This window comes from Symphalangus syndactylus, chromosome 11 (assembly GCF_028878055.3).
Source record: "Symphalangus syndactylus isolate Jambi chromosome 11, NHGRI_mSymSyn1-v2.1_pri, whole genome shotgun sequence".
NCBI lineage: Eukaryota > Metazoa > Chordata > Mammalia > Primates > Hylobatidae > Symphalangus > Symphalangus syndactylus.
Genome location: NC_072433.2, coordinates 43668323 through 43696012, shown reverse-complemented (window position 1 = coordinate 43696012; position 27690 = coordinate 43668323). Strand labels below are relative to the sequence as shown.

The 27690-nt window shown below is 46.9% G+C and overlaps 1 long non-coding RNA gene across 1 annotated transcript in view; it reads right to left on the bottom strand.

Annotated features, from left to right (window-relative positions):
- Nucleotides 1–26456, bottom strand: part of LOC129492500 (uncharacterized) — a 41934-nt gene extending 15478 nt beyond the window's left edge. The window contains exon 1 of the long non-coding RNA XR_010114422.1: nt 26354–26456. This is a non-coding gene — a long non-coding RNA (uncharacterized lncRNA). The remainder of the gene's footprint in view (nt 1–26353) is intronic.
- Between the last annotated feature and the right edge of the window lie 1234 nt (nt 26457–27690).

Here is a 27690-nt window from a genome sequence, read left to right as displayed (position 1 = left end):
AAAAAAAAAAAAAATTAGCCGGGCGTGGTAGTGGGTGCCTGTAGTCCCAGCTACTTGGGAGGCTGAGGCAGGAGAATGGCATGAACCTGGGGGGCGGAGCTTGCAGTAAGCCGAGACTGTGCCACTGCACTCCAGCCTGGGCTACAGAGCGAGACTCCGTCTCAAAAAAAAAAAAAAAGGGCCCTTCCTTCCTTCCTTCCTTCCTTCCTTCCTTCCTTCCTTCCTTCTTCCCTTTCTTCCTTCCTTCCTCCCTCCCTCCCTCCCTCCCTCCCTCCCTCCCTCTCTCTCTCTCTCTCTTTCTTTCTTTCTTTCTTTCTTTCTCTGGCCCAGGCTACAATCTACTCGGCTTGCTGCTGCCCCCGCCGCGGACTGCCTGGGACTGCTGGCGCCCGCCACCGCTGCCTGCCTTTTCTCCTTTGGATGCAGGCACGCGTTCGCCATCTTGGCCACGCTGGTCGCCGGCTCCTGACGCCGAGTGCTCTGCCCGCCTCAGCCTCCCGAGGTACTGGGACTACAGACGGAGTCTCGCTCACCCAGTGCTCGGTGTTGCCCGGGCTGGAGGGCGGTGGCGTGGTCTGGCCTCGCGGCAGCCGCTACCCCCCGGCCGCCTGCCTTGGCCTGCCAGGGTGCTGGGATTGCAGCCCCTGCCCGGCCGCCGCCCCATCTGGAAGGTGGGGAGCGCCTCTGCCCGGCCGCCCCGTCTGGGAGGTGAGGAGCACCTCTGCCCGGCCGCCCCGTCTGGGAAGTGAGGAGGGCCTCTGCCCGGCCGCCCCGTCTGGGAAGTGAGGAGCGCCTCTGCCCGGCCACCCACCGTCTGGGAAGTGAGGAGCGCCTCTGCCCGGCCACCCACCGTCTGGGAAGTGAGGAGCGCCTCTGCCCGGCCACCCACCGTCTGGGAAGTGAGGAGCGCCTCTGCCCGGCCGCCCCGTCTGGGAAGTGAGGAGCGCCTCTGCCCGGCCACCCACCGTCTGGGAAGTGAGGAGCGCCTCTGCCCGGCCGCCCCGTCTGGGAAGTGAGGAGCGCCTCTGCCCGGCCACCCACCGTCTGGGAAGTGAGGAGCGCCTCTGCCCGGCCACCCACCGTCTGGGAGGTGAGGAGCGCCTCTGCCCGGCCACCCACCGTCTGGGAGGTGAGGAGCGCCTCTGCCCGGCCACCCATCGTCTGGGAAGTGAGGAGCGCCTCTGCCCGGCCGCCCCGTCCGGGAAGAAGTGAGGAGCGCCTCTGCCCGGCCGCCCCGTCTGGGAAGTGAGGAGCGCCTCTGCCCGGCCGCCCCGTCCGGGAAGAAATGAGGAGCGCCTCTGCCCGGGCGCCCCATCCGGGAAGAAGTGAGGAGCGCCTCTGCCTGGCCACCCACCGTCTGGGAAGTGAGGAGCGCCTCTGCCCGGCCGCCCCGTCCGGGAGGAAGTGAGGAGCGCCTCTGCCCGGCCGCCCCGTCCGGGAAGAGGTGAGGAGCGCCTCTGCCCGGCCGCCCCGTCCGGGAAGAGGTGAGGAGCGCCTCTGCCTGGCCGCCCCGTCGGGAAGAAGTGAGGAGCGCCTCTGCCCGGCCGCCCTGTCCGGGAAGAAGTGAGGAGCGCCTCTGCCCGGCCGCCCCGTCTGGGAGGTGAGGAGCGCCTCTGCCCGGCCACCCATCGTCTGGGAGGTGAGGAGCGCCTCTGCCCGGCCACCCATCGTCTGGGAGGTGAGGAGCGCCTCTGCCCGGCCACCCATCGTCTGGGAGGTGAGGAGCGCCTCTGCCCGGCCACCCATCGTCTGGGAGGTGAGGAGCGCCTCTGCCCGGCCACCCATCGTCTGGGAGGTGAGGAGCGCCTCTGCCCGGCCACCCATCGTCTGGGAGGTGAGGAGCGCCTCTGCCCGGCCGCCCCGTCCGGGAAGAGGTGAGGAGCGCCTCTGCCCGGCCGCCCCGTCCGGGAAGAGGTGAGGAGCGCCTCTGCCCGGCCGCCCCGTCGGGAAGAAGTGAGGAGCGCCTCTGCCCGGCCGCCCTGTCCGGGAAGAAGTGAGGAGCGCCTCTGCCCGGCCGCCCCGTCTGGGAGGTGAGGAGCGCCTCTGCCCGGCCACCCATCGTCTGGGAGGTGAGGAGCGCCTCTGCCCGGCCACCCATCGTCTGGGAGGTGAGGAGCGCCTCTGCCCGGCCACCCATCGTCTGGAAAGTGAGGAGCGCCTCTGCCCGGCTGCCCCATCTGGGAAGTGAGGAGTGCCTCTGCCCGGACACCCATCGTCTGGGAAGTGGGGAGTGCCTCTGCCCGACCACCCATCGTCTGGGAAGTGAGGAGCGCCTCTGCCCGGCCACCTATCGTCTGGGAAGAAGTGAGGAGCTCCTCTGCCTGGCCGCTCCGTCTGGGAGGTCTACCACGGAGGCCAAAAGCAATGTGGGGGCTGGACGTGGTGGCTCACGCCTGTGGTCCCGGCACTCTGGGGGGCGAGGCGGGTTGATCACTTCGGGCTAGGAGTTCGAGACCAGTCTGGCCAACTTGGCGAAACATGAAGAATACAACAGACAAACCCACCAACCAACTCAATGACAACAAAACAGGTCTACCCTGGAGTCATACTCTAATTTTTTCTATTTTCCTCCCTTTCTCATCCTTTATCCCACTTTCTTTTTCTTCCTCTTCCTTCTCCCTCTTCTTTGTCAAATAGAGGATTGAGTTATTATCACTGATCCATATAAAGTCCCTCTCTCATTTATTTTAACTCCCACCCCCATTTCTATTCCCCGACTTCCCATGTGCAACCTTCCTAATATGTTTGATACGCATCTTTTTGTTTGTATGTATTTTTAGAAAATGTTTATTGTTTTTGTATGCAAAAATTAATAAAAAAAAAAATACAAAAAAAAAAAAAAAAAAAAAAAAAAAAGGTGGGGAGCTGACCTGGGTGTGTTTGGCTGTGCATATGCGTCATGCGACCTGATTTTAAATTTACTGTGTATAAAGCTAAAGCAATCAAATCAGTATGGTTTTAGCATAAGTAAAGACATACAGATCAATGGAACAAAATTGAGTCCAGAAATAGACCCATAATTATATGATCAATTGATTTTCCACTAGGGTGCCAAGTTAACTCGATGGAGAAACAATAGTCTTTTCAGTAAATGGTGCTAGAATAACGGGTATCTATATGGAAAAAGACATACTCAAGAGTCAAAGTTTAATAAAATTATTATTTGTTTTTTACTAATTCATCAAGTACAGTCTTGGGTGCAGCTTGCTTTGTTTTTCCTATAAGTGCATGACTGGGGAGAATGCAGTGATAATTAGTACAGTTTGGTGCCCATGCCCTGATTCATACTAGACACCAACAGTTTCATCCCATCATTTTAGTGTCCACAGCCCCAATGTGCCACCACAGCAAAAAAAAGGCAAGTCACATTTAGTATTGTGAAAACAGTATTGACCTCATGAGCCCCCCCGAAAAGGATCTGTGGAACACACTTTGAGAACTACTGGTCTAGAAAGAGCTAGAAAGAGAAAATGAGGAGGATTGAGATGAAGTTGTGAAGAAATCTAGTAAGTGCTGGCCTGGTTGGAGAATGAACCTGAAAAGAAACACAGGAGTCCCCTGAGATGTAGAAGAAACCAGAAGGCTGAGTGCAGTGGCTCACACCAGTAGCCCTAGCACTTTGGGAGGCCTAGGTAGGAGGATCACTTAAAGCCAGGAATTTGAGACCAGCCTGGGCAACAAAGCAAGACCCCGCCTCTACATTTTATACATTTTATTGATTGATTGATTGAGACAGAGTTTCTCTCTTGTTCCCCAGGCTGGAGTGCAACGGCATGATCTCGGCTCACTGCAACCTCCACCTCCCAGGTTCAAGCGATTCTCCTGCCTCAGCCTCCCGAGTAGCTGGGACTATAGGCATGTGCCACCATGCTTGGCTCATTTTTGTATTTTTAGTAGAGATGGGGGTTTCACCATGTTTGCCAGGCTGATCTCGAACTCCTGACCTTAATGATCCACCTGCCTCTGCTTCCCAAGGTCCTGGGATTACAGGTGTCCCACAGCCACAGCTCCTGGCCTCATTTTATACATTCTAAAAGAAAAAAACAAAAAACGAAAAAAACCAGAAGAGTGCAGTCAAGAAGTAAGGGAGTGGCCAGGCTCGGTGGCTCACGCCTGTAATTCCAGCACTTTGGGAGGCCAGGGCCAGTGGATCACTTGAGGCTAGAAGTTCAAGACCAGCCTGGCCAACATGGCAAAACCCCGTCTTTACCAAAAATACAACAAATTAGCCTGGTGTGGTGGCGCACGTCTGCAGTCTCAGCTACTTGGGAGGCTGAGGCATGAAAATTGCTTGAACATGGGAGGCAGAGGTTACAGTGAGCTGAGATTGTGCCATTGCACTCCAGGCTGGGCAACAGAGTGAGACCCTGTCTCAAGAAAAAAAAATTTAAAAAGAAGTAAGGGAGTGGCTTCAGAAGGAAGAAGGGGCCACGAGCATGGATGCAATTGAGAGATGTGAAGAGGGATGAGGGACGTCTGTTGGTTTCGAGGCATGGATATCACTGGGGATCTTAGCAGGGGATGTTTCCATGGTGAGCAGGTCAGAAGTCAGGTTGGAGGGAGTTGGGGGAGTGTGAGACAGGAGGAAATGGAGCCGGTGAAGTCAAAGCAGTCTTCAGAGAAATGTATGAAGGAGAAAACAGAGACAGCCACAGCTGAAGGAAGGAGTCGCAATTGCTAATGTCCTCCTCCTGCATAAATGGATGAACTGGTGATGCAGAGGATTTGGAGGAGGGAGCAAAGGAAAATGCTAAGATGACGCTTGGGTTTCCCACTTAGGGAACGGACTGAATATTGGTCTATTGAGATGGAAAACAAGGCCTAAGGTAGGTAGAACACACCTGTAGTTTGAGGTGAGAAAGCATTTTCCTACAAAATCTTAATTTCATTTTTAAGGAAGTTTTTGGGTTCTTTACTTCCAAACCTCAAAGCCTGCCTACTGCTTCTGTTGGTTTACACACACACGTACACAATCAAGAGCTTCAAAATCTTAAACGGTCTTGTTCTGTTGCCCAGGCTAGAGTGCAGTGGCATGAACACGGACCACTGCAACCTCGACCTCCTGGACTCAGGCAATGCTCCGACATCAGCCTCCCAAGTAGCTGGGACCACAGGCACATGCCACCATGCCCAGATCATTTTTTTTTTTTATTTTTGTAGAGACGGGGTCTTGCTATGTTGCCCAGGCTGGTCTCAAACTCTGGGGCTCAAGTGATCCTCCCACCTCCACCTCCCAAAGTGCTGGGAGTACAGGCATGAGCCACTGTGTCTAACAAGGTCTTAGTTTTAATGCTCTTTTTATCTTTTTTTTTTTTTTTTGAGATGGAGTCTCGCTCTGTCACCCAGGTTGGAGTGCCATGGTGTGATCTCAGCTCACTACATCCTTCTCCTCTGGGGTTCAAGTGATTCTCCTGCCTCAGCCTCCAGAGCAGCTGGGAATACAGGCACGTACCACCGCACCCGGCTAATTTTTATATTTTTTAGTAGAGATGGGGTTTCACCATGTTGGCCAGACTGGTCTCGAACTCCTGACCTCAAGTGATCCATCCGCCTCAGCCTCCCAAAATGCTGGGATTATAGGCGTGAGTCACCACTCCTGGCCTAAAGCTCTTTTTATCTTGTCCCTTTTGTGAGATAAAAGTACATATTATTTTATCTAAGAATAAAAAAAGTTATGTCTTCATATCATGGAAGATTCTCAATTTTTGCTCATCGGAGAAATGTATATCTTTAATTGGGACTATTTTGGTCCACTTAATTGACCATTTTCTTCTTTTAGTGAACAGAATTAACTTGAGTCATTTTTTTCTATGCAGAGTGAGAAATTATAAACAAGTGGTTTCGAGAGTTTGCTTAAATGTATTTTTATCCCTCCTGCTCTTATATAGGAGTCCTAATTATGAGAACACAGTTGCCCTAAAATTTTTACATTTTCAGCAATGTATGCTTGCCTATGAAAAGAACACATTCTTTTTGAATAAAGAATCTACTATCTTCAATTTCTTCCATTTAGTAAGAGTAAAACCAGGTGCAGTGGTCACGCCTGTAATCCCAGCACTTTGGGAGGCTGAGGCAGACGGGTTCCTTGAGCTCAGGAGTTTGAGACCAGCCTGGGCAACATAGTGAGACCTCATCTCCAAAAAAAAAACAGAGAGTGAAACCATGAAAAACACTTTTCTACTGTCGTTTGTGGGAACCAATATCGTGAGTTTATTTAACATAATGATAATTATTCCAGTAAAATAAGAAGAAATGAAGTTTTTTTAATTTTGATTTGAGATGGAATTTCACTCTTGTTGCTCAGGCTGGTGTGCAATGGCACAATCTCGGCTCACTGCAACCTCTGCTTCCCAGGTTCAAGTGATTCTCATGCCTCAACCTCCCAAGTAGCTGGGATTACAGGCGCCCACTACCACGCCTGGCTAATTTTTGTATTTTTACTAGAGACAGGGTTTCACCATCTTGGCCAGGCTGGTCTTGAACTCCTGACCTCAAGTGATCTGCCCACCTCGGCCTCCCAAAGTGCTGGGATTACAGGTGTAAGCCACCGCACCTGGCCTGAAATGAAGATATTTTTGAATGAATGTTCTTGCATTAAAGGAATAATGGCCAGGCGTGGTGGCTTGCACCTGTGATTCCAGCTGCTCAGGAGGCCAAGGCAGGAGGATTGCATGAGCCTGGGAGTTTGAGGCTGCAGTGAAAATACATAGATAAATAAAGGAATAATGGATTTGCTTTTAGGCCCATCAGATTTAAAATTACATATAATGGAACAGGTACGGAACATGGAGCTGAAGTGATTTTCACAAAGCTGTTTCAAATAATCACCTTCATTTTTTTTCATTTTTTAAAAGAATTTTAAATAAAAAAGAAATAGAGACAGGGTCTCCCTTTGTTGTCCAGGCTGGTCTCGAACTCCTGGGCTCAGGCAATCCACCTGCCTCAGCCTCCCAAAGTGCTGGGATTACAGTGATGAGCCACCATGTCTAGCCTCCTTTTTTCTTTCAAAGATAAATGTACAAAAATGGAAATTAAGTTTAAAATCATTAGAGTCTTTAAAACATTACACCCTGCAATGAAATAGATGACTGCATATTGCACAATTATTTTCATGAAAATTTGCACATAAATTTAAAGCATTTCATAATTTGACAAAATATTCTCATAAACTACCAAAAAAGCCTTAAAGCTATACGAAAGATATGGAAATGTTCACTTTTGATCTGTCACTTTCACCTTAAATAATAAGGTAAAATAAGTTCTGGAAATTTCAGATGACATTTTCCATTGCTGTATTCAAAGAAGGTATACTTCCTTTCTATTTTCTTAAAGTTGTGTTTAATAAAACAGGTAATACTCATGCATGATAAACAGTTAAAACAATATTAGAAGAGAATTCTTTTTTTGTTTGTTTGTTTGAGACAGAGTCTCGCTCTTGTTGCCCAGGCTGGAATGCAATGGTGCGAACTCAGCTCACTGCAACCTCAGCCTCCTGGGTTCAAGTGATTCTCCTGCCTCAGCCTCCCAAGTAGCTGGAATTACAGGCACCTGCTACCATGACCAGCTAATTTTTTGTATTTTTAGTAGAGATGGGATTTCACCCTATTGCCCAGGCTGGTCTCAAACTCCTGATGCCAGGTGATCCACCCACCTCAGCCTCCCAAAGTGCTGGGATTACAGGCATGAGCCACCACGCCCAGCCTAGAAGATAATTCTTGAAAAGAATTTTGGGTTGGGCATGGTGGCTCACACCTGTAATCCCAGGACTTTGGGAGGCCAAGGTGGGAGGATAGTTTGAGACCAGGAGTTTGAGGCCACCTGGCCAACACAGCAAGACCCTATTTCTATTTTTTTTTTAAAGAAAAGTTTTGTTTTGTTTTGTTGAGACAGGGTCTGGCTCTGTCACCTAGGCTGGAGTGCAGTGGTGTGATCTTAGCTTACTGTAACCTCCGGCTTAAACCAACCTCCCACCTCAGCCTCCCGAGTTGCTGGAACCACAGGCACGTGCCACCATGCCTGGCTAATTTTTGTACTTTTTTGTAGAGACAAGGTCTCACTATGTTGCCCAGGCTGGTCTCAAACTCCTGAGCTCAAGCAATCCACCTGCCTCAGCCTCCCAAAGTGCTGGGATTACAGGTGCGAGCCACTGCACCTGGCCTAGATTTATTCTCTTTACATTTGGAAAGAAAAATAAGAACCAGAAACCTGAGCATCCCTCTTGCGTTCTGGATTTTCTCCTTGCTTTAAAGAGGGCTTTAGAAAGAATGGGTCACTTGGTATCTGGAGGCCACACGTGATTCAGCGCTCACCACGCTGGTTCCCTGCAGGTGCTGGAAGGTGAGGAAGTCCCTGTCCCTTCCTGCCTTCCAAGGCTTGTTGACAAGAATGAGAAGCCTGAGAAATCTCTGTAGTATGTGGGATGACACCACCCAATGAATTCTGAAAGAAACAGGAGAAAAGAGGCACTAAAGCCTACGTAGAAGCTTGAGGAAGAGAATGTGGCCTGTGCAGTTGGAGTCCCGCCTTCCTGCACTCATCCTGACACTCTGGTGACACCAGCCTGACTTCCAGCTGCTACCCACTGCATTTCCCTGCCTGAGGACTTCCTTGAGCCCCTAGGTCCTCCTTTGCCACAGGATGACAGGTCAGGAGTGCAGGGAGTGGACTAACCTGCCCCAATCCCTCCATGGATGACTGACAGGTGGAGGTGCATAAAGGCCCCACGCTCCTGCCCCTTAGGCAGGCGGATCAGATGCGCATTCTACATTGGCTCCCAGAGTTCTCTGACAGATTAGGTTTTAGAGGCTCCCAGGGGACCCTGCTGGAAAACATACCCACTCTTGCTCCCATCCCTTCCCTACTGGAATTCCCCTCTGCCCACTGGTGTTTCTTGGGATTACCTACTTCCCATACGACTGGATGCACTTGAAACCTTGGGAGAACTCAAAGCAACGCAAGACATATTTGAGTTATATAGATAGACAGATAGAGGGAGAGAGTGTGTGTTTTGTTCTGTTTTATTTTGTTTGTTTTTTAGTGCTGAAGTCTCCCTCTCACCTAGGCTGGAGTGCAGTGGTGCAACAATATCTCACTGCAGCCTCAAACTCCCAGGCTCAAGAGAACCTCCTGCCTCAGCCTCCAAGTAGATGGGACTATGGGTGCCCACAGCCACTCCTGGCATGTTTTAAAATTTTTTAATTTTTAATTTTTTTTTTTTTTTTGAGACAGAGTCTTGCTCTGTCACCAGGCTGGAGTGCAGTGGCACAATCTTGGCTCACTGCAACCTTCCCCTTCCGGGTCCAAGCGATTCTCCTGTCTCAGCCTCCCGAGTAGCCGGGACTACAGGCATGTGCCATCATTCCCAGCTTATTTTTGTATTTTTAGTAGAGATGGGGTTTCGCCATGTTGGCCAGGCTGGTCGTGAACTCCTAGCCTGAAATGATCCGCCCACTTTGGCCTCCCAAAGTGCTGAAATTACAGGCGTAAGCCACGATGCCGAGCTTTTAATTTATATATAAGTTGTTCTTTGAAGTAGGGGAAATGTCTTTCTGTGTGTGTCTAAGATATGCAAGTTCATAAATTTACATTCTGGGTGTGTAAGAGTTCTATTCATTAGTCACACGTGTGGAGTAGTGCTTGTCAATGTTTAGGGCAATTATATTAGATTTCTTGCCTTAGGATAGAAGATAATTCTCCTGGCCAGGTGCAGTGGCTCACACCTGTAATCTCAACACTTTGGGAGGCTGAGACAGGCAGATCACCTGAGGTTAGGAGTTCGAGACCAGCCTGGCCAACAGGGTGAAACCCCATTTCTACTAAAAATACAAAAATTAGCCAGATGTGGAGTGCACACCTGTAATCCCAGCTTCTAGGGAGGCTGAGGCAGGAGAATTGCTTGAACCTGGAAGCTGGAGGTTGCAGTGAGCTGAGATCCCACCACTGCACTCCAGCCTGGGTAACGGAGTGAGACTTCATCTCAAAAAAAAAAAAAAAAATTAGCCGGGCTTGATGGCATGTACCTGCCGTCCCAGCTACTCAGGAGGCTGAGGCATGAGAATCGCTTGAACCCAGGACGTGGAGGTTGCAGTGAGCCAAGATCACATCACTGCACCCTAGCCTGGGCAACAACAACAGAGCAAGACTGTCTTAAAAAAAAAAAATCTAGACTCTGTCTAAAGAAAGAAAAATCTAGATTCTGTCTAAAATATATATATGTGTATATATATGTATATATGTGTGTATGTGTGTGTGTGTGTGTGTGTGTATAAAACAAAACTGTAGTAACCAAAACAGCATGGTACTGACATATAAAAGTAGACACATAGACCAATGGAACAGATTAGAGAACCCAGAAATTAATCCACTTATCTACAGCCAACTGATTTTTGACAAAGGTGTGAAGAATACTCACTGGGGAAAGAACAGTCTCTTCAACCAATGGTGCTAGGAAAACTGAAGATCCATATGCAGAAGAATGAAACTAGACCCTCACCTCTCATTCTATACAAAAATTAACTCAAAATGGATCGAAGGCCTAAATATAAGACTGGAACCTATGAAACTACCAGAAAAAAATATATAGAGAGGAAATGCTTCAGGACATTGTCTGCGTAAAGATTTTATGAATAAGACCTCAAAAGCACAGGCAGCAGGAGACTGAGGCTGCAGTGAGCCTTTTGTACTACTGCACTCCAGCCTGGGCAACACAGCAACACCCTGTCAAAAAAAAAAAAAAAAAAGCATAGGCAGCAAAAATAAGTAAATGGGATTATATCAAACTCAAAAGCCTCTGAACAGCAAAGGAAACAATCAACAGAGTGAAGAGACAACCAACAGATTGGGAGAAAATATTTGCAAACTACTCATCCAGTAGGGGATGAATATCTAGAATATACGAAAAACCCAAACAACTCAACAGCAAAAAAAAAAAAAAAATTCCAATCTAAAAAATGGACAAATGAGGGCCAGGCACGGTGGCTCACACCTGTAATCCCAGCACTTTGGGAGGCTGAGGCAGGCAGATCACCTGAGGTCGGGAGTTCGAGACCAGCCTGTCCAACATGGTGAAACCCTGTCTCTACTAAAAAATACGATTAGCCTGGCATGGTGGTGGGCAGCTGTCGTCCCAGCTACTTGGGAGGCTGAGGCAGAAGAATCGCTTGACCCCAGGAGATGGAGATTGCAGTGAGCTGAGATCGCGCCACTGCACTCCAGCCTGGGTGACAAGAGCAAAACTCTATCTCAAAAGAAAAAAAAAAAAAGGACAAATGATCTCAAAAGAAGACATTCAAATGGCCAACAAATATAGGAGAAAAGTGTTCAAAATCATTAATCATCAGGGAAATGCAAATCAAAACCATAATGAGGCATCATTTCACCCCAGCTAGGATGGCTATTACCAAAAAGACAAAAAAATAATAAATACTGGTGAGGATCTGGAGAAAAGCGAACTCATGCAGTGTTAGTAGGAATGTAAACCAGTACTGAAACAACTACAAATACAACTACCATATGATCCAGCCATCCCACTACTGGATATTTATTAAAAAGAAAGGAAATCAGTATACCAAAAAGATATCTCGGCTGGGCACTGTGGCTCATGCCTGTAATCCCACCACTTTGGGGGGCCGAGGCCAGTGGATCACCTGAGGTCAGTTTGAGACCAGCCTGGCCAACATGGTGAAATCCCGTCTCTACTAAAAATACAAAAATAAGCCGGGCGTGGTGGTGTGCACCTGTACTCTCAGCCTCTCAGGAGGCTGAGGCAGGAGAATTGCTTGAAGCCAGGAAGCAGAGGTTGAAGTGAGCCAAGATCGCGCCATTGTACTCCAGCCTGGGAAACAAGAGTAAAACTCCATCTCAAAAAAAAAAAAAAAAAAAAAAAAAAAAAAAAAAAAAAAGACATCTCACCCCCTTGTTTATTGCAGCACTATTCTCAATAGCCAGGATATAGAATCAACCAAGATATGGTATCAACTTTATCCAGTCATCTGGAAACAATAGATGAATGGATAAAGAGAATGTGGTATATTTACACAATGGAATACTATTCAGCCATGTTATCATTTGAGGCAACAGGGATCGAATTGGAGGACATTATTTTAAGTGAAATAAGCAGGGAACAGAAAGTTAAATAAACACTGCATGTTCACATTCTTTTTTTTTTGTTTTTTTCTTTTTTGTTTTTTTTTGAGACAGAGTCTCACTTTGTTGCCCAGACTGGAGTGCAGTGGTGCAATCTCAGCTCACTGCAACCTCTGCCTCTCAGATTCAAGCGATTCTCGTGTCTCAGCCTCTTAAGTAGCTGGGACTACAGGTGCATGCCACCACACCTGGCTAATTTTTTTTTTTTTTTTTTTTTGTATTTTTATATAGACAGGGTTTCACCATGTTGGTCAGGCTGGTCTCAAACTTCTGACCTCAAATGACCCGCCCACCTTGGCCTCCCAAAGTGCTGGGGTTATAGGTGTGAGCTGCTGCACCCGGCCTGCATGTTCCATATTCATATGTGGAAGCTAAAAAAAAGTTGATCTCATAAAAGTAAAAAGTAAAACAGAGGATACTAGGAGCTAGGGAGGGTAGGGAGAATGGAGGGATAGGGAGACATTTGTCAAGGATACAAAATTTCACCTACATAAGAGGAAAGAGTTCTCGTGTTCTACACCTGTATAGGATGACTACAGTTAACAATAATATATTCTATAGTTTCAAATAGCTAGAAGGAGGGCCAGGCGCAGTGGCTTATGCCTGTAATCCCAAGCACTTTGGGAGGCCAAGGCAGGAGAATTGCATGAACCCAGGAGGCGGAGGTTGCAATGAGCCGAGATGTGCCACTGCACTCCAGCCTGGGTGACAAAGTGAGACTCTGTCTCAAAAAAAAGGAAAAAGAAAAAGAAAAGAAATAGTGAAGGGGCCAGGCACTGTAGCTCACGCCTGTAATCCCAGCACATTGGGAAGCTGAGGTGGGACGATTGCTTGAGATCAGGACTTTGAGACCAGCCTGGGCAATATAGTGAGACTTCGTCTCTATAACAAAATCAGAAAATTAGCCGGGCATGGTGGCATGTACCTGCAGTCTCAGCTACTTGGAGAATGAGGTGAAAGAATCACTTGAGCCTGGGAGGTCAAGGCTGCAGTGAGCTGATTTCATGCCACCGCACTCCAGCCTGGGTGACAGAGCGAAATTCTTTCTCTCAAAAAAACAAACGAAAAAGGAGTGATGGGAGGGATGTGTGATTTTTGTTCTTTGAAATGTGTTGAGATAGGGGCTGGGTGTGGTAGCTCACGTCTGTAACCTTCTTTAAAGAGGGCTTTAGAAAGGGAGGCTTCTTTTTGGGAGGCCAAGGTAGGTGGACCACCTGAGCCCAGGAGTACAAGACCCACCTGGGCAACATGGTGAAACAAAAAAATAACCAAAAAAATTAACCAGGTGTGGTAGCGTTTGCCCGTATTCTCAGCTACCCGGGAGCCTGAGGGGGGATAATTGCTTTAGGCCAGGAGGCAGAGGCTGCAGTGAGCCAAAATCACACCAGTGCACTCCAAGCTGGGTGAGAGAGAGAGACCCATATAAGAAGGAAAGAAAGAAAGAGAGAGAGAGAGAGGAAGGAAGGAAGGAAGGAAGGAAGGAAGGAAAGAAGGAAGGAAGGAAGGAAGGAAGGAAGGAAGGAAGGAAGGAAGGAAGGAAGGAAGGAAGGAAATATGTTGAGATAGATCCTTCCTGATCATTCTTTCCTCCTTCCCATCACTTGAGAGTCTGAGGATATGGCACCAGGACGCTCTGCTCCAGGAACACCAATTTCCCCACTTGAGTTACCCATCCTTTGTGTCTCTTCTCCAAGAGCTCGCACTCCAACCAATTAAGAAAAGATTTGGCTACAATGACACATTGGCTGGAAGACACACCCACAAACCCATGGACCACCAGACTGTGAGTAACAGTCCTTACTTATGCCTCCTTGCACCCCAGTGTTAAATATTGGTAGAATGAGTAAATGAATGAATGAATGAAAGGCAAAGACAGCTATTTAGTCAAGTACCCAGATATTTCTTGAAAAGGATGTTATTGTGGCCAAGAGGCTGTGCACCACCTTATTTATTTATGTATGTCACCCAGACTGGAATGCAGTGGTGCAATAATAGCTCATTGCACCCTCTAACTCCTGGCCTCAAGTGATCCTTCCAGCTTGACCTCCCAAAGCTCTGGGATTACCAGGTGTGAGCCACCATGCCTGGCCTAAGCATAACTTTTGATCTTCATAGGATCCAAAGTCATGAACTTGTAGCCACGTCGACAACTTGTCCGGCTTGAACAGATTGAATAACCAAGAAGACATAGCCATAGTGTCACCTGTGAGAAATTGCAATATTTTATAGCTGCTTTGTTTGTTTTTTGAGATGGAGTTTCACTATGTTGCCCAGGGTGGTCTTGAACTTCCTGGACTCAAGCAATCCTCTCGCCTCAGCCTCCTGAGTGGCTGGAACTATAGGGACTCACCACTGTGCTAGGCAAAATTGTAATGTCTTACAGACACATACACACACACACAAAAAACAATTATGATTTAAAAAGCTAGACAGAGATAACATCTTATAACTCAAGGTTTTTTAGCTATCAACACATAGATGTTGATTAATCATTCAACATTAATTATGGTTGTGTTTTTCAGGTCCAGTTTTAGAACTTTGAACAAGGTTAATAATCCTGTATTGCTGTGGTCACAGTCCCTTGCTAATTACATGAAGGTAAATAAGATGTGATCACAAGAAACAGTCCACTCACTGTGTCTCACATATTCTCTATAGCCCTAAGAGAAATGACTTTCATTATATTTTAAGTTAGTTATATTGGCTAGTTTCTTTCTTTTCTCTCTCTCTTTTTTTTTTTTTTTTAGAGATGGAGTCTTGCTCTGTCACCCAGGCTGGAGTGCAGTAGCACGATCTTGGCTCTCTGCAACCTCCTCCAACCAATTGCTTGGTTCAAGCAATTCTCCAGCCTCAGCCTCCTGAGTAGCTGAGATTATAGGTGCCAACCACCACACCTGGCTAACTTTTGTATTTTTAGTAGAGACAGGGTTTCACCATGTTGTCCAGGCTGGTCTCGTTCTCCTGACCTCAAGTGATCCACCTGCCTTGGCCTCCCAAAGTGCTGGGGTTACAGGTGTGAGTCATCGCACCCAGCTATACTGGCTAGTTTCAAAACAGATCAGGGGCTATCCATTTGAAACCGTCCCACTAACATGATATGACGAGGTTTGTAAGTGATAAGCTTGGCAGCTTCGATTTCTGGCACAAGGTGTGTGGCCTCCCAGAGCTCTAGCCTGTCCTCTCTGACTCAGTTTTTCTTGCTCTGTAATGGGTTCTGTCCATTTGTCAGCCTGCAGATTTGCAGCTGGATTTTTTTTTCAAGTCAGCCAAATAAATACAGGAATTGCTCCCCCCACTCTGATTATAATCATTTTGGCCACATTGTTCAAAGCTTACTATTAGACCATCCCAAAACTCCAGGGTAACTCCGTATTATTATTCAAATTTTTTCTCAAATTAAATGTCTGTTAGGCTGGTTATACAATCACAATAAGGGAAAGCTTGGCCCTTTCGTTGCATTTTACCTCGGAGAAGGTCCTTGTGGCTTGACTTTGCACATTACTGGAAACAGAATTTGCCTTTCTGCTCCTTTGTAAGGTAGTCAAAGCACGATGTGCATGTGGTTCCAAACACATTTAATTCTGTAGTTACTCTTTTGTTGAAGGCGCTCACCACAAAACATCCTGGAGGGGGATTACAGGGCAGGTGCAACAGATGAGGGTGTTTCCTGGATGGGGAAGGCAGAGCGCCAAGTAAAGGAGTAAGTGCTGAAGAAGGGATTTTACTTGAAATTGGAAGTCATAGGGGCTATTTGGTTTTGGGGGTGGATGTTTAAGTGATACATTTATAGAGTAAAAACAAAATTCAGGCCACGTGCAGTGGCTCACGCCTGTAATCCGAGTACCTGCAGAGTCCCTCCTGCCTTGGCCTCCCCCCAAAAAACAAAGAATTTCAGAGTCAATAGCACATTATGTTTTGACTACATCACAAAGAAGCAGAAAAGGGCCAGGCGCCGTGTCTCACGCCTGTAGTCCCAGCACTTTAGGAGGCTGAGGCAGGCGGATCTTTTGAGTTCAGGAGCTCAAGACCAGCCTGGCCAATGTGGTGAAACCTCGTCTCTACTGAAAATACAAAAAAATTAGTCGGGCATGGTGGCATGCACCTGTAGTCCCAGCTACTTAGGATGCTGAGACAGGAGGATAGTTCGAACCCAAGAGACAGAGGTTGCAGTGGGTTGAGGTTGTGCCACACTGTACTCCAGCCTGGGTGACAGAGTGAGAATCCATCTCAAAAAAAAAAAAAAAAAAAAAAACCCAAAACAAACAAATGACAACAACAAAAGCAGCAGAAAGGTAAATTCTTACTTTCTTCTTTTAAAAAAATTTCCTTTGTTTTAGGAATTCTTTTTCCAGATATGTGTAAAGCCGAGCCACAAGGGCCTTTTCCAAGGTAAAATGCAAAACAAGGGGGCCAAGCTTTTCCCTTATTTTTCCCTCCTTTCCTAGGAGTTCGAGACCAGCCTGGGCAACAGAGCAAGACCTCGTCCCTACAAAAAAATTAAAAAAAAAAAAAAAAAAAAAAAGTGGCTGGGCGTGGTGGCTCACGTCTGTAATCCTAGCACTTTGGGAGGCCAAGGTGGGCAGATCATGAGGTCAGGAGATCGAGACCATCCTGGCTAACATGGTGAAACCCCGTCTCTACTAAAAATACAAAAAAAATTAGCCAGGTATGGTGGCAGGCGCTTGTAGTCCCAGCTACTCGGGAGACTGAGGCAGGAGAATGGCATGAACCCGGGAGGCGGAGCCTGCAGTGAGCCGAGATGGCGCCACTGCTCTCCAGCCTGGGCGAAAGAGCGAGAATCCGTCTCAAAAAAAAAAAAAAAAAAAAGTAGCTGGATGTGGTGGTGCATGCCTGTAGTCCCAGCTACTCAGGAGGCTGAGGTGGGAGGATTGCCTGAGTCCAGGAATTGGAGGCTGCTGTGAGCCATGATCACACCATTGCAGATCCAGCCTGGGTGACAGAGCAAGACCCTGTCTCAAATAAATAAATAAATAAATAACAGTTCAGAAGAGTATAAAGTGAAAGTCTCAATTTTTCATGGATTTCTTATTCCCTAGTTTTCCTCCCCCGGTCTTCTGTTACTTCCTTGTATACCCTTCTAGAGATAGACTATGTGTGTGCACATAGACAGGGCACTCTTATGACTGGTAACATATTATAACATTGGCCCACTTTGTTTGCTACTTTGCTTTTCTGTAACAATATACTCATTCAACAAATATTTATTAAGTACCTAATGTACACTTGAATCTTGTCCTATGTACTCAGGATAGAGCAATGAACAAACCAATCAATATTAGTTTTCTATTGCTGTGTAACATATTGTTGCAAATGCAGCAGTTTATGGAAACACACATTTACTCTTTCTCAGTTTTTGTGGGTCTAGAGTCCATGTACTGTTTCCCTGAGTTATCTGTTTCAGGTTCTTGCCAGGCTGCAATCAAGCTATCAACAGTGCTATGTTCTCATCTGGAGACTCAACTGGAGAAGAACTTGCTTCTAAGCCCACTCCGGTGGTTAGTGGACTTTATTTTCTTATAGGAATAGGATGGAAAGCTTTGGATTTTTACCAGCTGTTGGCCAGAGGTCCTCAGTTCCTGGAGGCTGCCCCTGTGCGGTTGACAAGCAGCAGCTTGCTTCAGGCCAGGCCAGCAGGAGAAAGCATATCTGCTAGCAAGATGGAAGTCTTATTGGCCGGGCGCAGTGGCTCATACCTGTAATCCCAGGCACTTTGCGGGACTGAGGCGGGTGAATCACCTGAGGTCAGGAGTTCAAGACCAGCCTAGCCAACCTGCCAAAACCCCATCTCTACTAAAAATGGAAAAATTAGCCAGGTGTAGTGGTGGGTGCCTATAATCCCAGCTACTCAAGAGGCTGAGGCAGGGGAATCGCTTAAGCCCCGGAGGCGGAGGTTGCAGTGAGTGCACACTACAGCCTGGGTGATACAGCAAGACTCAAAAAAAAAAAAAAAAAAGGAATTATTTTTGTATAGCTCTCTGTAACCTCGAATTTTTGGGCTCAAGCAATCCTCCTGCCTCAGCCTCCTGAGTAGCTGGGACTAAAGGCATGCACCACCATGCCCAGCTAATTTTTCTTTTTTTTAGACAGAGTTTTGCTCTTGTTGCCCAGGCTGAAGCACAGTGGTGCGATCTCAGCTCACTGCAACCTCCGCCTTCTGGTTTCAAGTGATTCTCCTGCCTCAGCCTCCTGAGTAGCTGGGATGACAGGCATCCACCACCATGCCTGGCTAATTTTTGTATTTTTTGTAGAGACGGGGTTTCACCATGTTGGCCAGGCTGGTCTGGAACTCCTGACCTCGTGATCTGCCCGCCTCGGCCTCCCAAAGTGCTGGGATTACAGGTGTGAGCCACCGCACCTGGCCTGCCCAGCTAATCTTTAATAAACTTTTTACAGAAACAGGGTCTCACTGTGTTGCCCAGGCTGGTCTTGTACTCCTGGCCTCAAGTGACCCTCCCACCTCAGCATCCCAAAGGGTTGGGATTGCAGGAAGGAGCCGCTGTGCCTGGCCAAGATTGAGTCTTATAAAGCAACATAATCATAGGAATAATATCCTATCACTTTGTCACATGCTATTGGTTAGATGCAAATCACAGGTCCCACCCACACTGAAGGAGAGGGAATTACATAAAGACTTGAGCAACAGGAAGTGGGGATCACGGGAGAGGAGACTATCTTAAAGTCAGTCTGCCTTGCAAACCAAGTTCCTGTTCCCATGGAGCTTACCTCCTAGTAGGGGAAACAGACAACCAATGAATAGGCAAATAAGTGCATGCTGGGTGCTAAAAATAAGTGCTAAAGCCAAACAGTAAATTTGGGTAAATGGAGCAGATGTAAAGGAGTGTTACTGTAGAAGAGAGCAGTCAGGGAAGGCCTCTGGGGCAGCAATATTTGAGCAGAGACCTGAAGGAAATGAGGAAGGCACAGAGATTACTGGGAGAAGAGGCACCAGCCTCCAACGAGCATGTGCACAGGCCCTGCCGAGTGAGCATGCTGGAGGGTTCTGTAACAATGCAGAGACCCATGTGGCTGTAGCATAGTGATCCAGTGGCAGGATGCAAGGCTAGAGAGGAGTTGGGGTTGGACCAGGTAGGGCCTTGCAGCCGTATTAAGGATCTGAGTGTGATACAAAGACATTAGGAAACATGGGGCAGAGGAGAAACACTGGCTTTCCATTGCAAAGGATCACTTTGATCCTGGGATAAGAACAGATGGAAGAGAGGCATGGCTGGAAGGAGAGAAACCAGTCTTAATCATTTCAGCAAGAAACACTAGCAGTGTGAACCCAAGTGGTGCATTTCCTGGAAAGTAGGCAGCTGTCGTCTAAAGGAAGAGCCTGCAGCATCAATGGTGGATTGGATGTGTGGTGAGAGCGAAGAAAACGTTAAGGGTGATGCCAAGGATTTTGGCCTGAGTCACTTGAAGGATGGGGTCATCATTTATTGAGATGCAGAAGACAGTAAGAGAAATGAGTTTGAACAGAAAAAAATCTGAAGTTTGATTTGTTTCTTTTTGTATTTTTTCTGGCAGACAAGTTGTTACTTACACTTGTTAGCGGATTCTGACTTCCATGGCTACCATCCTGCTTAGAGTTTGATTTTATTATGTGCTGTAAGCAAAGTGACATTGTCATTGTTTCTTTTCTTTTTTCTTTTTCTTTTTCTTTTTTTTGGAGACAGGGTCTTGCTCTGTCACCCACGCTGCAGTGCAGTGGTGTGAACACAGCTCACTGCAGCCTCGATTTCCTGGGCTCAAGAGATTCCCCGGCCTTGGCCTCGCAAAATGTTGGGATTACAGGCAGAGGGGGTTCCAAGCGTTGATGTGGATGATTCCAGACCAACAGTTGGAAAGATATGCAGTAGCCTAGACAAGAACTAGGCAAGTAGGGTTGGGGTAGAGGCTTCCAGCATGTCCTGGAGATATAATACGGAAGGTCTGGGGTTTTTTGAATGTAGGAGGAACAGGAAGGTCATACTTGTCTCCTAGGCACAAAGCAGAAGGTGACTGTCAAAACAAAACAAGCACAATAATAAAACTGGGTTCTAGAAAAGAGCCTTGGAAACTTCTTTTGTGACCAAGTAACTCTTTTTCGAGAAGGCCTGGACTGTGTTTCAAGCTATGTAGGCACTACTAAGAGAACATTCTGGAGTGAAGCGTTGACATTTACTAAGGGCCTTTGTCTTTTCATTTCTTTTCTTTTTTTCATGCTATTCTGACAAAACAGCCTTTGTCCGCTGGATGCGGTGGCTCACACCTGTAATCCCAGCACTTTGGGAGGCTGCGGTGGGCAGATCACGAGGTCAGGAGATCAAGACCATCCTGGCTAACATGGTGAAACCCCATTTCTACTAAAAATACAAAAATTAGCTGGGCGTGGTGGCATGTGCCTGTAATCCCAGCTATTCGGGAGGCTGAGGCAGGAGAATCACTTGAACCAGGGAGCCGGAGGTTGCAGTGAGCTGAGATTGCACCACTGCAATCCAGCCTGGCGACAGAGCGAGACTCTGTCTCAAAAAAAAAAAAAAAAAGCCTTAGTCTTTCAAAACGGAATTTGCGTGGTTGGATTGTTTAATGACAGAAAAGGTAGCAATTGTCAGTGAGCACCTTCTAAGGCAAGACCACCTTGTCTGGAGCCTTCTCCTTTATCCATAGACTACATGGCAGGGATGAGTTAAAAAGAAAGGGTAAAATGGGGCCAGGCACGGTGGCTCACACTTGTAATCCCAGCACTTTGGGAAGCTGAGGTCAAGAGTTCAAGACCAGCCTGGCCAACATGGTGAAACTCCGTCTTTACCAAAAATACAAAAAATTAGCTGAGCGTGGTTGAGGGCACCTGTAATCCCAGCTATATGGGAGGCTGAGGCAGAAGAATCACTTGAACCCGGGAGGCAGAGGTTGCAGTGAACCGAGATCATGCCACTGCACTCCAGCCTGAGCCTGAGTGACAGAGCGAGACTCCATCTCAAAAAAAAAAAAAGGTAAAATGCACAGCACTGCTAGGGTGTTGCATCTTGGCTGAGTTTCTGGGCTTTCTCTCCATTAGAGTGGCTGCCCAGAGACCAACACTTGCTTTGCATGCCTCTGGCCAAGGGCGCTACTTCCTCTGGTAACAAGAAAGATGATGGGAGGAGCTGCCTACATGGCCTTGTGAAAACCTGAATCTGAAAAATGTCTGAATTTGTTAAAGACCGGTCCAAAAATTTGAGAAAATGAACTCATTATGGGAGTGGGTTTTTTCCACTCTCATTAGGCTGAGCTACCAATTCTTTTTGGGGGCCTTAGTGCCCGCCATGGTCAAGTTCTATAGAAACACCACTGAACACAGAGATTACCCAGAAAAGGCAAAGCTATCAAGATAGAAAGTAGATTAGTGGCTGCCTAGGGCTCAAGTGGGTAAAGGAGTGACTGCAAATGAACCTTGTGGGGTGGGTGGGGTGGGGGGGAGGGATAGCATTAGGAGATATACCTAATGCTAAATGACGAGTTAATGGGTGCAGCACACCAACATGGCACATGTATACATATGTAACAAACCTGCACATTGTGCACATGTACCCTAAAACTTAAAGTATAATAAAATAAAATAAAATAAAGATCTTTCTGGGGACGGAGGTATTTTAAAGTTGGAATGTGGTGATGATTGCACAGCTCTGTACATTCACTAAAAATTATTGAATTGTACGCTTAGGATGGGTGAATGTTACAGTGTGTAAATTAAAATAAATCTCTTTTAAAAAATATTTAATCAGCCAGGCGCAGTGACTCATGCCTGTAACCCCAGCACTTTGGGAGGCCAAGACGGGCTGATCACTTGAGCTCAGGAGTTTGAGACCAGCCTGACTAACATAGTGAAACCCTGTCTGCACCAAAAATACAAAAATTAGCAGGGCATGGTGGTGTGCCCCTATAGTCCCAGCAACTCGGGAGGCTGAGGTGGGAGGATTGCTTGAGCCTGGGAGGCAGAGGTTGCAGTGAGCCAAAATCACACCATTGCCCTCCAGCCTGGATGAGGAGAGTGAAACCATACCTCAAAAAAAAAATTAATTGATCAATAATAACTATATATCTCTGTGGGATGCAATGTGATGTTTTGATATATGTACACATTATGGAATAATTAAATCAAGCATATCCATCACCTCACATAATTTTTTTTTGTGGTGTGAACATTTAAGGTCAGCTCTCTTGGTCAGGTGCAGTGGCTTACGCCTGTAATCCCAACACTTTGAGAGGCCAAGGCAAGAGGATCACTTGAGCCAGGAGTTTGAGACCAGCCTGGGCAACATAGTGAGACCCTATCTCTACAAAAAATTCAAAAATTAGCCAGGCGTGGTGCCATGCACCTGTTGTCCCAGCTCCTTGGGAGGCTGAGGTAGGAGGATCACTTGAGCCCAGAATATCGAGGCTGCAATGACCTGAGACCATCCCAGTGCACACCAGCCTGAGTGAAAGAGCAAGACACTCTCAATAAAATAAAATTTAAAAATAAAATAAAATCAGTTCTCTTATAGGTCTTGAAAACTTATTCTTCTGGCCGGGCGCGGTGGCTCACGCCTGTAATCCCAGCACTTTGGGAGGCAGAGGCGGGCGGATCACGAGCTCAGGAGATCGAGACCATCCTGGCTAACACAGTGAAACTCCGTCTCTACTAAAAATACAAAAAAAATTAGCCGAGCGAGGTGGCGGGCGCCTGCAGTCCCAGCTACTCGGGAGGCTGAGGCAGGAGAATGGCGTGAACCCCGGGGGACGGAGCCTGCAGTGAGCCGAGATCGTGCCACTGCACTCCAGCCTGGGCAACAGCGAGACTCTGTCTCAAAAAAAAAAAAGAAAACTTATTCTTCTGTATAGTTGAAACTTCATACCCTTTGACCAACATCTCCCCATTGCCACCCCCCACCAATAGAGCTCTTAAAACACACACTGTATTAGTCAAGGTTCTCCAGAAAAATAGGCCAATATGATTGATCAATCTATCTGTCTGTCCACCCCTATCTCTATCACTGTATTATCATCTATGATGTATTTTAAGGAATTAACTCATGTGATTATGGAGGCTGAGAAATCCCACACTCTGCTTCTGCAAACTGGAGACCCGGGAAGGCTGGCGGTGTAACTCTGAGAACTGGGAATCTGATGGTGCAAGTCCCAGGAGAGGGCAGAAGACTGATGTCTCCGCTCAACCAATCAGGCAGGCAGAGCAAACTCTCCCTCCTCTGCTTCTGTTGTTCTATTCAGGCCCTCAATGGATTGGATGACAGGACTGGATGAGGACTCCCACACTGGGGAGGGCCATCTGATTCAAATACCGGTCTCATTCAGAATCACTCTCACAGACACACCCAGAAATAACGTTTTAGGTAGGCACCCCATGTCCCAGTCAAGTCGACACATAAAAATAACCATCACAAATCTACCCCTTGTCAACTTGACACTCATCCTCATCTCCTGAAACCATACTTAATCTCCAAATAATGACAATAACAAGGTAATAATTCTGCCTAATATGATACATCTATCCTGTGTGCCACCAAAAATGCACAAACTCTTTCCCATAAAAGGATGGGAATGAATGATGTTTAGTCTTCTCTTTGATATTCTTCTGAAACTTAAAGACTGTGATGTTGCGGAGACAAAAGTGACTCCATCTTGAATGCTGATCTGCCATACGGACTTCTTACTAACCCCAGTCTTGTGAATGCCTTCTGATTCCTACTTTATTTACTGTCCTTGGTGTAAGAACATGTACACACTATAAATCCTGCCTTTAGGTCAAGGCAACCTTGATATTACCACACAAATCACAGGCTATGACGCACATAGCATTCTTGCTTGTTCTGGAGGGCTGCTGTGTTAGGCCGTCCCTGCATTACTATAAAAAACACCTGAGGCTAGGTAATTCATAAAGAAAAGAGGTTTGGGCTGTGCACGGTGTCTCATGCCTGTAATCCCAGCACTTTGGGAGGCCAAGGCGGGCGGATCACCTGAGGTCAGGAGTTTGAGACCAGCCTGGCCAACATGGTGAGACCCCGTCTCTACTAAACATACAAAAAATAAAAATAAAAAATTAACCAGACGTGGTGGTTAGTAGTTGCTTGTAATCCCAGCTACTCAGGAGGCCGAGGCAGGAGAATCTCTTGAACCTGGGAGGCAGAGCTTGCAATGAGCTGAGATTGTGATTCTCCCATCTGCAGGCTGCAGGCTGTACAAGCATGGCTCTAGAATCTGGTTCTGGCAAGGGCCTCAGGAAGCTTACAATTACCGTGGGAGCTGAAGGGGGAGCAGGCATGTTACATAAAGAAAGTGGGAGCAGGAGAGACGGGGAAGGGGTGGGTGCCATGCACTTACAAACAACAAGATCTCACATGCAGTCAGGTGAGAGCTCACTTATCACCAAGGGGATGGTGCTGAACCATTCATGAGGGATCTGCCCCCATGATCCAATCACCTCCCACCAGGCCCCACCTCCAACACTGGGAATCATTGCAACATGAGATTTAAAGGGGACAAAAATCCAAACTATGTCAGTTGCCTTGAACTGTCTCTATAGAGCATATAGCCCCTTTCCCTTTGGTAGGTGAGCCTTGGGTCTGGGGAGATATCATGCTGAGATCTACCTGTCTTGCTGATGCTCAAAACTAAACTTCTGTGTATAAGTTCCCTCATAAATCACCCTTCATTAACAAACTGGTTCATCTGCCTCATTCCTTGGTTTGATGCTCCTTTGGCATTTGAGGGCTGCTTTGCATATATGACACTTTCATAGAGCAGATGTAAAATTTTTGATTTATTGTTGGTTTTTTGTTTGTTTTCTATAGAGACAAGGTCTGCCTGTGTTGCCCAGGCTGGACTGCAGTGGTGCAATGCCAGCTCATGGCAGCCTCATCCTCCCAGGCTCAAGCAATTGAGGTGTCTTCCACCTCAGCCTTCCAAGTAGTCAGGACAGCAAGTGCATGCCACTACACCTGGATACTGTTTTTTGTTTTTTTTCTGATTTGTTTTTAGTAGAGATGAGGTTTTGCCATATTGCTCGGGCTGGTTTTGAACTCCTGGGCTTCAGCAATTCACCTGCCTTGGCCTCCCAAATTTCAAGGGTTACAGGTGTGAGCCACCATGCTCAACTGTTGTTGTTTTTTGAGATAAGGTCTCACTCTGTTGCCCATGCTGGAGTGCAGTGGCATGATCATAGCTCACTGCAACTTCTACCTCCTGGGCTCAAGAGATCCTCCCTCTACAGTCTCCCACGTAGCTAGGAATACAGGCAAGTGTTACCACGCCTGGCTATTTTTTTTTTTTTTTTAATTTTTGTAGAGACAGGGTCTCCCTATGTTGCCCAGGCTGGTCTCGATCTTCTGGGCTCAAGTGGTCCTCTCACCTCAGCCTCTCAAAGTGCTGGGATTACAGACATGAACAACCACACCCAGCCAGATATAAAATTAACAATGCTTAAATCCTATGATATAAAGTCAATACATCTTATGTTACATGATAAAATGAGAGGAAAGAAAACAAAGATATTTGCTGCACAAACGTGTTCATAATAAAATAAGGAGGAGGCCGGGAGCGGTGGCTCACACCTGTAATGCCAGCACTTTGGGAGGCCGAGGCGGGCAGATCACGAGGTCAGGAGATCGAGACCATCCTGGCTAACACGGTGAAACCCCGTCTCTACTAAAAACATAAAAAAAATATTAGCTGGGCGTGGTGGCGGGCTCCTGTAGTCCCAGATACTCAGGAGACTGAGGCAGGAGAATGGCGTGAATCCGGGAGGTGGAGCTTGCAGTGAGCCGAGATCGCACCACTGCACTCCAGCCTGGGTGACAGAGCGAGACTCCATCTCAAAATAAATAAATAAATAATAAAAAAAAACACAAAATAAAATAAGGAGGAAATATAACAATTACAGTCCTCATTTCTGTAACCAGTCATGTGGTCTTGGCTGTGTATTTATTTATAACTATCTTCCTCCACTACCCCATTCTGTATTCCTTTTGCCTTCAGCAAACACCTCAGGTGGTCATGGTTCTTTATTTGGTGTTGTGATCCAACCTTCATTCCTGAAGGACCTGGGCCATATCTAGTCCTGTCTGGATTGGATTGTTGTATATTTTTCCGTTCCACTTAATCAGAGGGCATGGTCGTACTGAGAGATGCTCTACAGGATCTCATGAATTGCAGACATACTCTTTCTTACCTCCATTGTGGAGTAGTAGTCCAAGTTTCCCTTGGTAGTCAGAATCAATTTATCTAGCCACTAGAGGATTCCCTTCTTTTCTTGTTGATTCAGGGTGTTGAGGAGCCCAAAGTGGCTGGGCGATAGCCTTTACTTCCAGCTCGATGCAATTATTGTTGTGTCTCCAGATGGAAGCATTCCTTCTTCTGGAACTAAGAGCTCTAGACCAGCAGAGCATAAAGTTGTAAGAAAGGAACCAAAAATTTTGCTACTGGGTCACTAGAAGTAATAGTGGTTCAGCTGGGCACAGTGGCTCATGCCTGGAATCCCAGTGCTTTGGGAGGCAAAGGCAGGAGGATTGCTTGAGGCCAGGAGTTCGAGACCAGCCCAAACAGCATAGGGAGACACTGTTTCTACTATATATATATATATTTTTTTCTCTTTGTTTGTTAAACTAGCTGGGCTTGGTGGCAAGCACTTGTAGTCCTAGCTACTTGAGAGGCTGAGGTGGGAGGATTGCTTGAGCCCACGAGTTTGAGGCTACAGGGAGCTATGGCCATGCCACTGCACTCCAGCCTGGGCAACAGAGCAAGACTCTGTCTAAGAAAAAAAAAATTGGTGAATAGTGCCACTCCCATTTCCACCCTTGATTCCTGACTGTGATTTCCTGCTGTAAGAGAAACAGCACCGTGGCCAGGCTCATTGGCTCATGCCTGTAATCCCAGCACTTTGGGAGTCCGAGGCGGGTGGATCACCTGAGGTCAGGAGTTCAAGATCAGCCTGACCAACATGGCAAAACCTCGTCTCTACTAAAAAATACAAAAATGAGCCGGTGTGGTGGCAGGTGCCTGTAATCCCAGCTACTCGGGAGGCTGAGTCATGAGAATTGCTTGAACCCGGGAGGCAGATGTTGCAGTGAGCCAAGATCGCACCAGTGCACTCCAGCCTGGGCGACAAGAGGGAAACTCTGTCTCAAAAAAAAGGGAAAGAAAGAAGAAAGAAAGAAGAAAGAAAGAAAGAAAGAAAGAAAGAAAGAAAGAAAGAAGAAAGAAAGAAAGAAAGAAAGAAAGAAAGAAAGAAAGAAAGAAAGAAGAAAAAAGAAAAACAAAACAAACAGCACTGTATATTGGATGCTGATTCAGAGCATATACAGCCTTCTGGTGAACCTTGCCCTAGCCCTCCTAGCTGGTACTGTAACTAAGTCTTCAAAAGACCCTTTCACTGTTTCATCAAACCAGCTACTTCAGAATGGTGGGAAAAGACCAGTGAATTCCATGAGCTTGAACCCATTGCTTCATTCCTTTTGCTGTGAGTTCATTGATGAGAAGCAATGCTGTGTGGAACACCAATACCATTAC